This window comes from Hordeum vulgare, chromosome 7H (genome assembly GCF_904849725.1).
Source record: "Hordeum vulgare subsp. vulgare chromosome 7H, MorexV3_pseudomolecules_assembly, whole genome shotgun sequence".
Lineage (NCBI taxonomy): Eukaryota > Viridiplantae > Streptophyta > Magnoliopsida > Poales > Poaceae > Hordeum > Hordeum vulgare.
In genome coordinates this window covers 526,346,164-526,360,085 of record NC_058524.1, presented here as the reverse complement: position 1 = coordinate 526,360,085, position 13,922 = coordinate 526,346,164, and positions in this window count along the sequence as shown.

Here is a 13,922-nt window from a genome sequence, read left to right as displayed (position 1 = left end):
CTTTTATAGTTTGATATGTGGGTGGACCGGCGCTTGGGTACTGCCCTTACTTGGACAAACATCCCACTTATGATTAACCTCTCCCGCAAGCATCCGCAACTACAAAAGAAGAATTAAGACAAAGTCTAACCATAGCATTAAACTAGTGGATCCAAATCAGCCCCTCACGAAGCAACGCATAGACTGGGGTTTAAGCTTCTGTCACTCCAACAACCCATCATCTACTTACTACTTCCCAATGCCTTCCTCTAGGCCCAAATATGGTGAAGTGTTATGTAGTCGACGTTCACATAACACCACTAGAGGAAAAACAACATACAACATATCAAAATACCGAACGAATATCAAATTCACATGACTATTATTCACATGACTTATCCCATGTCCTCGGGAACAAAAGTAACTACTCACAAGACATAATCATAATCATGACCAGAGGTGTAATGAATAGCATCAAGGATCTGAACATAAACACTTCCACCAAGTAATCCAACTAGTATCAACTACAAAGAGTAATCAACACTACTAGCAACCTTACAAGTACCAATCGGAGTTGCGAGACGAAGATTGGTTACAAGAGATGAACTAGGGATTGGAGAGGAGATGGTGCTGATGAAGATGTTGATGAAGATGCCTCCCCTCGATGAGAGGAGTGTTGGTGATGACGATGGCGACAATTTCCCCCTCCGGGAGGGAAGTTTCCCGGGCAAGATCGTCCTGCCGGAGCTCTAGATTTGATCTGCTCAAGTTCCGCCTCGTGGCGGCGGCGAAACCACGAAAAATATCTCTTTTGATTTATTTTTCCAGACCAGGATGCTTCATATAGCAAAAGAGGGGGCTAGTGGGCCTTCAGGCAGCCCACAAGCCTGCCCTGCGCCACCAGGGGGTGGTGGCGGTGGGCAAGCTTGTGGAGCCTGGTGGCCCCCCTCCGGTAGTTCTTTCGCCAGTATTTTTAATATATTCCAGAAAAAATCCACATAAATTTTCAGGGCATTTGGAGATGTGCAGAATAGTGGACTAGGATTTGCTCCTTTTCCAGTCGAGAATTCCAACTGCCTGAATTCTCCCTCTTCAAATAAACCTTGCAAAATAAGAGAGAAAAGGCATAAATATGGTACCACAAGTAATATAACAGCCCAAAAAGCAATAAATATCAACATGAAAGCATGATGCAAAATGGACGTATCAATCCCCTCTTCGAAATGCTTCAGATATGTTGATTTCTTCCGTTGATTTATCCCCCAAACTTGTCTAGGAGGTAATCTCTTTCGTTTCCCATCTTTCTATCCAAAAAATATTGCATATTTTTCAGATTTTTATTAGTTAGGTTGAGAGCCATGTTTTGATTGGATTTGAAATGTAGATGAGGAGTTAGTCCTATTTTATGAATCCTAGATGAGTAGTTTTGGTATATGACTATTCCTATGAGTAGATGGTGTGGATTTTATGAGGAAATGAGTACATGACTTTTTTTAAGATGAGTAGATTCATATGAGTATTATTTTTAGTAATATGTAGAGGAGTGGATTAGTAGATGACAATTTATATATGTAGATGAATACATTACTATTCCTATATGAGTAGGATGGATAGATGAATATTCCTATTCCTATATGTACATGACTAGATTCATATTCCTATATTAGTACATGAATATATATGAGAAGTTAGTTGAATTATTTTTTTGTGATATGTAGAATGGTGTGGCTTTTGAATGATGCCTATGACGTTGAACACCGGGCCTACTTGATGTCGGAGAAGGGGATGGTAAGTACAACATACTATTATGTTCAAAAATCATGTATTTATTTAATAAGATCAAACCATAATCATATCACTCCTCTATATTTGCAGAAGCTTATGCCCTTGAAGATTCGGTCTCACGGGGCATCGACTGTCATGTCGTACGATGAGCCGTACACACCATACATCAAGATGACACGACTCCTTCCATTCATTCAGCTTGTGAGTCGGTCAACGCCCAACCTGAACGTTGCGGCAATCAGTGCACTTACTGGTCGGTGGAGGCCGGAGACCCATAGTTTTCACCTCCGGACCGAAGAGATGACAGTGACTCTTCAAGACGTTTCCATGATCACCGTACTTCCGATCAAGGGGAAGCCTCTTTGTATGAGCACTGATTCTGAGGGATGGCGGCAACAAATGGAGGCCCTTATTGGTATGTCACCTCCAGAACCGGAGTAGAAGATGGAGGGAAGAAAGATAGAGCCCCGACTAGCGCTCCTTTCACTTGGATTGCAGCCAACTTTGCTCATTGTTGTGAGGATGCGAATGACGAGGTGATCCAAACTTATGCTTGCATGTACATGTGGTATGTTATCTCTAGGACTATATTCGCTAACGGCATTGGCAAGACTGCTCCATGGATGTGGCTGAAGGCATTGACTGTTTTCGACAACAAGTTCGGCTGGGGGTCAGCCGCACTGGCCTACTTGTACCGGCAGGTAATAAATTCTTAATAATAAGTTCAGTTTTATACTTTTGCACTTAACTGATCCATGTTTGTCTTTACTTGTAGTTGGACGAAGCTTGCAGCAGGTCCACAAAAGACGGTGTAATTGGTGGTTGTATGCTCCTACTTTCGATATGGAGCTGGGAACGCCTTCCTGTTGGACTCCCTAAAGGTGCAACGTTCAAGCCCTGGGATGACCACTGCAACCATGTACAACTTCCTACCTGGGCTTACAAGTGGGACATGGTATCGGAGGTGACGAGCGATATGAATCTCTTGTACAAGCAATACACGAATGAGATGGATTCACTTACCGCGGAGCAGGTAAACATCATAGAGTTGACTCCCAGCTTTTGTTGTGAGGAAAAATGAATTGTGCCTTTTTTGTTGTGTTATAGGTGGAATGGAAGCCATATGGTGCCGGGCCAAGCTTTGGTGATGCACACACGTTCCAGCTCAATCCAATATGCGTGCAGGAAAAACATCTTTGGCTAATACATTGTCCACTGATATGCAATTGGGCGGTTGAGTTTCATCTCCCGCATCGTGTGATGCATCAATTTGGGTTGTTTCAGCAACACCCACCGGAGTGGGTGGACACCTACGCACAGCTTCACTGGTAACAAAGCATGCACAATAAAGAACTATGTTTGAGTTTAATGTTGAGCGAGCTAATAATGAGGTATGTAAAAAGCAGGTTGGATAGGAGGAGGCAGCGAAAGATCAAGGATTGGAATAAGCATCATAAGAAGTATGTCATCATATTCGAGCAAAGTGTGGAGGTAGGTAGGAATACGCAAGGAACCCAGCCCCGCGAGCATTGTCCGCTTTCAACAACTATGTAATATGGTTTTAGGAGAGTACTCGAGTGGAGATTTGTCCGCCGGCTTACGAGGAGGACATATTGGAAGTTCCCACTGAGTTCTATGCACTTGCCCATGGCGAATACAACAGGCTAATTCGCCAAGGGTACCAAACTTCTTTCGCCCCAGTTCTGAACTTTGTGGTAAGTGTGCTCCCCTATGTTATGTATGAACATTACTACACATATGCACTTGCCTTACATGTCATTTTCGTGTGATCATAGCGCAAACAGATCAAGCAACAAGTTGATGAAATCGAAGCTATTCTAGACAGAACACATGGAGGAAAAAGGGAGAAGTTGCACTTCGACTTTTCATCAAGGTGTTGTGTCATGATTCAGATTTTGCTGACGAATGCAACATATGGTACCTTATATATCTCATTTATCTTCCAATCTAACAGAAACATGGCCAGAAGTTGCGGCGCCTATCCAACATTTTAGGTTGTCGTTGCCCCGAATATTCTGAACCTTCGAGATCCGGTTCATCCCATAGAAATACTCTAGACGATTCAACTTCTTCGGGAGCTCATATGGATGATGGTGACATTACCTCGGTAGCTCATTTAGAGGATGATGTGTTCTCTCCAGAGGTATGACATACCCATCATACATTTTGCACTTTCAACCTTCATATGTATGACAATACCGTTTTTGTATTGAAGGTGCATGACGGAATGACGTTGAAGGCTTTCCAACGCTCCGCTTACATGTTGAAGCCTAGGAGGGTATTTAAGCGGTACACACCGGAGGATTGGGCGAACAAAGGAAAGAACACCGTCGTTGAGGGCTCGCGTATGACAGAATACGTGACAAGGATGAGAGGTATGGATGATGAGGATGACGATGACGATGACGATGAGTTCGACGAACCGCAGCCTGTTGTGAGAAAGAGGCTACCTTCTAAGAGGTGACGAGGCCACAAGAAGCGATGAACATAATAGTAGTGTTGTTGGTGTTTCAACATGTTGAACTTGTAGTTGTCGGTCTTTTAAGTTGTTGAACTATTTGGCTATGTGAATTTATATGAACTAGCGTGAACTTATTTGGCTATGTGGGTGTTGCTTACTATTTGGCTATGTGAACTTATTTGGCTATGTGGGTGTTGCTTACTATTTGGCTATGTGAACTTATTTGGCTATGTGGGTGTTTTAAGTTGTGAACCATTTGCACTAATGATGTGAAAATGTTGTGAACTTATGTGAACTTACTAGGCTCTGAAATATTATGCACTAATGCTCTGAAATGGTGTGGAAAATCTGCACTCCAGTAGGTTTAACATGTGTGACGCCTAGGGCTCAGGCGCCAATGCCCAAGGCTTTGGCGCCACACTAGCGCAACGCCTAAGTCTCACGCTCCACAAATGTTCAACCTACTAGCATCTCTACTAGCAATCTGAGTGGCAACTATTTAACATGTGTGACGCGTGTGAGTCAGGCGCCACACGAGTCCAACGCCCATGCCTCAGGCACCACACATGCGCAACCTACTGGCATATCTAGTGGAAACTATTTAACATGTGTGACGCATGTGAGTCAGGCGCCACACCAGTACAACGCCTATGTCTCAGGCGCCACACATGCGCAACCTACTGGCATCTCTACTGGCAACTATTTAACATGTGTAGCGTCTGGATGTCAGGCGCCACACCAGTGCAACGCCTATGTCTCAGGCGCGACACATGCTCAAACTACTGGCATCTGAGTTGCAACTACTGATATTCTACTTGGTTCAGGCGGCACACCAGTGGAGTTTCATCCAGCATAGCAACAAGTCAAGTTTTATCATTTAGCATAGCAACAAGTGGAGTTTTATCATCCAGCCTAGCAACAAGTGGAGTTTCATAGTAAGGAAGATACATAATAGGTTGAACAACACAATAGGTTCAAACATACATAATAGGTTCAAAGATACATAACAGTGGAGTTTCATAGTAAGAAAGCGTGCAAGTGGACAACGTTCAACAACACAAAGGGTTCAAAGATGAAAGCGTGCATGAGAATATAAGGAACCGGCTCTATTGTGTCGAGCAAGGCCCCTTTCCCTTCTTCTTCTTCCTCTCTTCTTCCTCTTCCTCTTCCCTTTTGTGCATTTTTGAAGCCTCTGTTATCACCCTCACCGTGAAACGTTGATGCTCCCGCTCTCTCTTTGCTACACTCTCTGCGGTAGCCTTCTTATAGCCAGCTGCAAATTCTCTTTGATGTTTCTCCATCAACTTCTTGTGCTCCTCCTAGATCCGCTTCTCATATCACCAGCGGTCAACTGTTATTTTCAGCTCCACCTTCATCCTTGCTTCATACTCCTCTTCCTCCTTTTTCTGCGCTTTGGCTGCGTCCTCCTCTCTCAACTTCTTTGCAGCCCTCTCCCACAACCCCTAGTCCTCACCGACTGCATCCTTGTCCTCCCCCCACTCTGTTGTTGCCTTGTTGGGTTGAGACGCCACCATACCTACAGAAAAGCAGCAAGGCTCAAAGTTAGTAAAATGGTTAACATAGAAATGAGCATGAAAAACAACATGAAAAAGATAAGTCAATACTGTGACATACGGAAATGGTCCTCGTAGGTATCCACGCATACCAATCCTAGTAAGTCCACGACCTATCCCACCCCTGCCTCTAGCACGAGCACGAACTATCCCATGAGCACGTCCTCTAGTAAGCCCAAGTCGGCTAGGAACATGTTGGCTAGGAATATGTTGGCTAGGACCTTGTTGCCTTGTACTTGCTTGGCTAGAACCTTATTGGCTATTACTTTCTTGGCTAGGACCTTGTTGGATACTACTTGCTTGGCTAGGACCTTGTTGGCTAGAACTTCGTTGGCTTGACCTTGAATCATTTTTTTTGGACTTCTTCTTTGGCTTCGTACACCTTCTTGTGTTGTGCCCTGTTACACCGCACTCTCCACAATGTGATCTCTCACTAGGCTCTTGGAATTGGTTGTTACCCATTTCTCTACCACCACCATGGCCCCCATCCATCCATGTCTCCTCTAAAATGCTTTGTCTTTCGTCTCCCCCGTTTTACCACCTTCCACTCCGGGTCGGGCCATAGTTGTACTTCATGATACTCTGGCCATTGTGGTTGGTCAAAGTATGGTTCAAATATAGGAGCCCATGTATGGTTCATGGTCATGATTGAGAACTCGGACTCCCTCACGGTTAGCGGATGGTTGACGTCCACGTTCCTAGTGCCAGCTGTCGTGTACAAATGCGAGCATGCGAGATGAATCAACCTTGGCCTCCCACAAGAGCAATCACACAATGATAAAGATACCTTGAACGCCCTGTTTCCGTGTTGCTGGCCATCGTTTGTCATTCCTACGGGCTCATTCATTTGGTACGTCCAATCCTCGTTGTGGTACAACATAGCTGTTTGGGAGTGAGCCTTCCGTGATTGAAATACCATCCATTTGTCAACCTTTGGTGGGAAATTGTACTTGTACTTTTTCTTGTTCTCTCCCGCAATCTGATCATCTGTTTCAGTTGAGTACTTTAGAAAGTATGCTCTCAACTTGTTGAATGTGTATTGAACTATTACCATCACCGGCAACGCACGGACACCCTTCAGCATCCGGTTGAAGCATTCTGCCATGTTACTTGTCATTTTACCATATCTTCGGCCATCTTCGTCATAAGCTCGTGCCCACTTGGGCCGAAGTTGAATGTGCATGTTGAGAAACTCAAGCCCACGTGCGTTAAGTTTTTTGTTTGCAACCAAAGCGTTGTAAAATCTTGCAAATTGTTTGCCCGAAAAAGCTTGACAACAATCTTGAAGATCATCCGTCAACTCCTTGCTACCACATGTCCGGTAGAAGTTTGCACAGAAATGCCTCATGCACCATCGATAGTGCAAAGGATCATGGTCGGAAATGACAATGTCAACCGCGTTAAGTATGCCTTGATGGCAATCCGATATGACATAGATTTCCCTTTCAGAAGGCAATACTTTAGTTCTCAAAATATGCAAGAACCATTCCTAGTTAACATTGTTCCCCGCCTCAACCAAAGCAAAAGCCAAAGGCATCAACCAGTTATTGGCATCACTTCCTATTGCAACCAACAAAGTGCCCTTGAATTGTCCGGTCGAAAACGTGCCATCGATGGAGATGACCGGCCGACAGTGTTGAGAATCCCTCACACATTGCTCAAATGCCCAAAATGGACGGCCAAATATGCGGACCGTCTTTCCATTGTGAATCCTTGTTTTCTCCCCGTACGGTTCGACCACATGAACCATGCCCGGGTTAGTGGCGGCAATAGCTCCCAACAACCTAGGTAGTCGGTTGTATGCTTGCTCCCAATCACCATACAACATCTTGAATGCGGATTGCTTCACTTTCCATGCCTTCCCGTATTTCACCTTGTAGTGAAAGAGGGCTTTCACAAGGTCTTGTATGCTTTTTATGCTCATTGTAGGAAGAGAGGAGATGGAGTTGTAAAGCCTATAAGCGATGAACTCGGAGGTGAGTTGTCTATGGTTTTGCGACGAAAGCTTGCCATCAACCCTCTTGCCTCGACACGTGTGAGGCACACAACTGACAATGTTCCATCCTGGCCCTCCTTTTCATGGTCTTGCACGGACAATCCATGGACATCCTGAATCCTCACATGCAACCGTGTGATGCAGCTTCATGTTTGAATGAACAACTTTGTGTGGCCTATAATGCGTAACGGAATATTCATCCAACCACATCTTCAGTTCAAGGAATGTTTCGAACTTTGACCCCGGCAAAATAATATTCTTCCCATGTTTGTCCCGGTGAGAAGGTGGCCTAACTCCAAACAATATGCCTTCGCCTCCGTCAACCACGGCTTCATCCGCAAGGCTAAGATCCTCGAACAATGGTGTTCGGTGATCCCTCCCTAATACCTTCGTGGAAGCTTAAGCCTCCTTTGCCGTGAACCCTTCCTCATCAACTTATTCATCGGGACCCTCATCGTCCGACTCGGATGCATAGACACGTGAGTACGGAATAGTATGGTCCATTGTCTCTTGCAAATTATATTTTTCCAAATCACCAAGGCTGTTGTCATGGAGAATAGTATCATCATTCTCATCATCATCATGCTCATCATTCTCCTCTAGCAATGGTTCATGTTGGATACTCGATTGTTGTGTTGAAAGAGGCTTAATGTTGGCCTCTTCGTTGATGCGTGGAGGACTTGCTTCACCAATCGGAGAGGCAACCCGGTTCAAATCCAAGTGCAAGTTAGGAACATTTATTTTTATGGCAAATAACTCTAGAGCCTTGTCTAGTGATTCGGCCACCATCTCCTTATATGCAAGCCGACATTGCTCGGAGTTGACACGCATAGTCTTCCAACGAATGTGCATTCTGAATCCCACATTATGCCTACCATCGAACTCAACAACATCACTTGGGTCCATCCAATTCAAATCCTTTCGGACTTGTTCCAACAATTCAGCATAGCTAGGACATAAATCGAACACCATGTCAAGCTCATCCGGGTCTGGATCAATATTGCCTTTTAAAAAGGCATCCTTGTCCACGTGATGAACATAAACACATTTTCTTCCCATCCCTAAACAACACAACACACAATATTTTCTATAAGCAATCATCTAAATACTAACATCCTAGCATCTACAAAATACCTATTCCTAACATTCAAACATACAAACACACATAACCCTAACCCCATCTTACCCTAACCCAAACACAACCATAACCCAAACATCCAAACAACCTTAATCCTAACCCCATCATACCACTTATCCTAACATACAAACAAATGCTACAATATCATATACATCCCAAATTTCATGAAGAACTAGGGTTTCCTCACATTTGCAAAAAAGTCACCAAATGAGAATTTTTTTGGGATGAGAAGGAGGGGATCGGGGGGGATTACCTTAGGGGAGGGATTGGACAACAAATGCCCGGACCAAACCTTCAGATCTACTGATTTGGAGAGGGATTTGAGGAAGGGGCAATTCGAGCTGTAAAGCGAAGTGAAGGGGTGAATGAGGAGGGGCGGGGGAGGGGGCGGCCCGTGGCTGGGTATGTGCATGTGTGGCGCCTAAGCGCTCGGCGCCACACTACAGCATGTGCAACGCCTGAGCCTTACGCGTCGCACTATAGGGGGTGGGGCCAGCTGTGCCAGCGTGGACGAGCGTGTGGCGCCTACGGCTTAGGCGTCACACTGTGTAGTGTGGCGCCTAGGCGTCGGGCGCCACACGAAAGGGTCAGCTCGGTGATTTTTTTTCCTCTACGGGTTCACTTTGCGAGTTCTTTCAGCCCAGGGGTCAGATTTTTCAATTTTTCCGGTGGCAGATAAGGAGTTGAAGGGCGCGACGAACACACAGGTGTCGACATAGGGGCACTATGGGTGTTGCAGCCACCATGACAACAGTGCCAAGACCTATTCTATCGAAAGGTCTTTATGTCCGGTTGGGGCCTTCATACATACCATACTCAAGCACCGCCACCCACTAGAACAAGACCTCCTACCAGATGCTCAATGTTGTAGATTCTCAAGGTACCGCACAAGGCATTCACCATCATTGTACAACCCATCCATATATGAATTTTAAAGAAAACGTTTATGAAATTGAAAATCCAAAGATAGTTGGACAAAAAAGGAAAAGCGGGGTTGCACAAAAAACGGAAGGGAAGATAAAAAAATAAACAAAAAAATCTAAGAAAGGAAAAGATAACTAAAAAACTATACCTAAACCTTAAGAAGCCCACCAAAATCTCATAAACCCGGAAACTCAAAACGATGAAAAAGAATGAATACATCAAATTGGGAGGAGCGCTCTCTAGGAAATGCAGAATTGGGTAAACCCAAGAGATATCGCATCATCCAACGGCAAATGCAAAAAGCCCACCTCAACTCCTCGCCCATTCACGCGATGCCTCACCACCTCTACATGCCACAAATACGGATGTTCCCTATGAAAGGATCATCATGAACAACCGTCTCCTCAGCAAGGCTCGCGGGACTGGTAATTTTCCTCAACGTTGCTTAAAAACCCTGCTCCGAGGAAAGGTTCAACAATTGGCATGCTAAAAGACAGAGATTTCCCATCCTATAGCATAAACATTTGCTAAGTTAAACAAGAAAAAGCAAAAATCCATTTATGAGCCCAGGCTCATCTACACCCGTGTTGAATAAACAGATCAAAAAATACTAAAAGAATAAAAATATTGGGTGATAGATAATTTGACGCGTGAGGTCCGCTCCAATTTTTAAATCATTTGGACATCTGAGTAGCTCTTCTCAAAAAGGTCAAATTCGGGGTATCTGAAATAGTTTATTGTTTATGCAATGTTTTCACCCGATTTTTTTGCTGAGAGCTTCTCGAATGTCCAAATGATTCAAAAATTGTAGCGGACCTCACGCATCAAATTATCTACCACGGAGAAAATACAATTTTTTGTTTTTTAATTTACTTGTTTTGATTTTTCTTCTGACCGGGTGCAGATGAGCTTGGGAACCGAAACGATGCACCTCTTATAGTGTAGAATAATAGTTTTCGTACTATTTAGAGAAAATTTCAGATATTTATCATACTACAAGTAGAAAGATTGTCACACATGTCCACAAATTACCATATTACAATAGATAGACTTGCAATGCTACAACATAGAATTGTCATGCTACTTAAAAGAAACGTGTCTACCTTCTTAGGATTTTCCCATGCTAGCAGAAAGGGATTGGCATGCCATAGAGGGAACTATTAGAAATTGCCATGCTCTAAATGCATAATTAGTCATTTGGATGTGATTTTGTGGAGAAGGTAAAGGGATATATAAAACATGGTTTTGTTTCACCACGATTGCCGTCGAAAGCAGGCATTTTCTATCTTCCCCTCATGTCCTTGTGTTGAGATACATATGAGGAATTCGCCATAGGGTGTTCCTTGAGAAAAATCCTGCCTAGGAAACGTTGATTTCATAAGCTTTCCCAAAAACTTGTAGATGTCCAAATATCCATAAGATGGTAATTTAAGTAGGAGGTTCAGTACGTATCCACCATTAAGCTGTCCCCCATGTCTAAATTAAATCCTTTGCTAATTTCCTATTATTACATTTGCTTAAGAAGTTTATGTGATGTTTTTCTTTTTACTTTTATTCTCTTTTGAAGATATTTCTCATTGAGAAGCCAATAAATCAATAATGACATTTTCTTTTTTAAAGAAATTAATGACACTATTGTGTGGTTCAGGACAATGAGCAAAGAGACACCAATTTGGTTAAGCAGATAACCAGCTCATATTTAGGTCATAAATGAAGGTGATAAAATATATTTTTTGTGACATGTTTAAAAAATAGGTGCATTCAGTAGCTTATTCGTGGTGACAATTTTTCATGGATATGTCAAGAATGATGTATTCAGATCATAGATAAGAAGTGCAAATATGGTAGATATTTTGTTACAACTTACCTACAACTCGTATATCCACGATACCACATGCTACCTACTCGCTAGTAGCCAACCTATCTACCCTAACTTGCAATGATCCCATCTCCTTCAATAGAGTCACTCCCCTCCAACTTCAGCCCTCGATGTCGATCTTGTTAGGGGAACTTGATGCGCCATTAAAAATGATGGCTTTCATGTGTTTCCACGGCGTCCAAGTTTCCTTCCTTAGTCTCTTGTGATGATTCAGTGAGGTCCACCACTCCACCAGGTCAGCGTCTTGGTTGGGTTAGCGAGTTAGGCTTCCCCAGTTAGCCATGATGGTCGTCCAGACTTGCCTGGCAAGTACGCACCTGAGGATTGAGTGGTTAATATTCTTGGGCGTGTGGTCGTTGAATGGGCATGTCATCGGGTTTGAAAATAGCCGGCGCTAGAGTCTTTCAGCTCTCAAGCTATGGTTTTCCACCGCGAACCATGGGAAGATCTTAACTGTTGCGAGTGTCCTCGACTTCCAAATTTGCGTGGCGCATGCGTGTAATATTGGACTACAGAGAACAAGTCCTTTCTTGTCCAATATTTGTCGGCCCATTATTGTAGTAGCTGCGTGAGTATTTTTTTTCTTTGTGGGTTCAACCATTTTTTCATAGGTTGCAATAATTTTCTTCGCCTTTTTCCTTTCAGTTTTTCCTTTGTTTCTTTCTCTGTTCACTAGTTTTCCTCGGGGTTTTTTCAACACATGACTATATTATTCATATAAATTGTACCTTTCCCATATACATCAATAATAATTTTATACACATTTAACATTCTTAAAGAACATTATTACTATCTTTAAAATATGCTTTTTGTTTTCTAGTTTTGTCATACAAAAAATATATATATATTTGGTATACACATAAAACATGTTTTTATACATGTTCAACATTTTCTAAATACAATAACATTTTTCAAAAACATTTTTTTTTGGCATTTACTCGAATACGTGTTAAAAAATCAACATGTTGAAAATATTTCCAAATGATGCAAAACATAGTTTTATGTGACCCTTTTTACATTGTATAAATATTTTTCTAAATCAAAAACATATTTTGGAAGTATGACAACATTTTTAAAATGCAACGTACATTGTTTTGAAGCTTGAATGGAACCAAACTCTTTTTCACAAATTACACTAATATTTTTTACATTGGATAATTTTTAATATTATGCTCATTTGTTAGAAATGCATTAGCATTCTATAAGTGACAACGACATTTTTTATGCAATGTCAACATTTCTTCAGTTAAGCGTGAATGTTCTGAAGAAAAAAAGTATGTTGAATATATATATATATATATGATTTGTTTCGAAAATATAAACAAATCAGACCGCCGTAAAAAAACAAAAGCGGTACATGTACCTACGTGATTATGGGCCAGCCCAGTTAGGTTATCCTTGAGACTGACCGGTGTCTCGCAGCGGGCGAGAAACATAGCAGCGCGAGTGCAATGGGGAGGCACATAGGTTAGCACATACAGCCACATCCTTGATAATGGCTAACATGTATGGTTCGATGCCCCACATAAAGACTGATCTTATGCAATAAAGTGGCGTTGTGATTCTAAAAAAAACATTGATATTATATATCCCTAAAAGAGCAGGCTCTCAAAAACATTCCGCGAGGTCGATCCCGCGGGGGGGACCGGGCGAAACCCTAGCTGCCACTCGCACCTCCTCCCAGCCGCGCCACTCCTTCCCCTCGCCACCGCCAAAGGACGCCGCCGGGCGAAGCCCAGCTGGTGTCGGCGGCGGCGGGGCTCCTTCTCCCTCCTCTCATGGTGGCTACAGCGTGGGACGTGGCGTGCGGGCGAGGAGCGCAACGCTGTCGCAGGGCGTTGCGCCCACGACTCGGACGGCCAGCCTTAGGCGTGGCGGTGCGTGGGTGCAATGGCGGCTGCATCATGGAGGTGGTCGGGCGGGGCGACACACCATGATGGCGGGGCAGCTGGTGCCGGCTTCCTCGGATCTCGCGCCTGGAGCCCCGGGCTGTGGGCAGCACGGGCCGGTGTCCTTCGTCGTGGCAGCGTACGTGATGGAGGCAATGGTGTGGTGGTGGTCTTTGAGCTCTTATCCCATCTCGGCAACGGTCTGCATGATCGGTCCTCCTCGATCTGGCCGTCGACGTGTTCCGGACCTATTGTCAGAGATCTTGCCCAAGGATT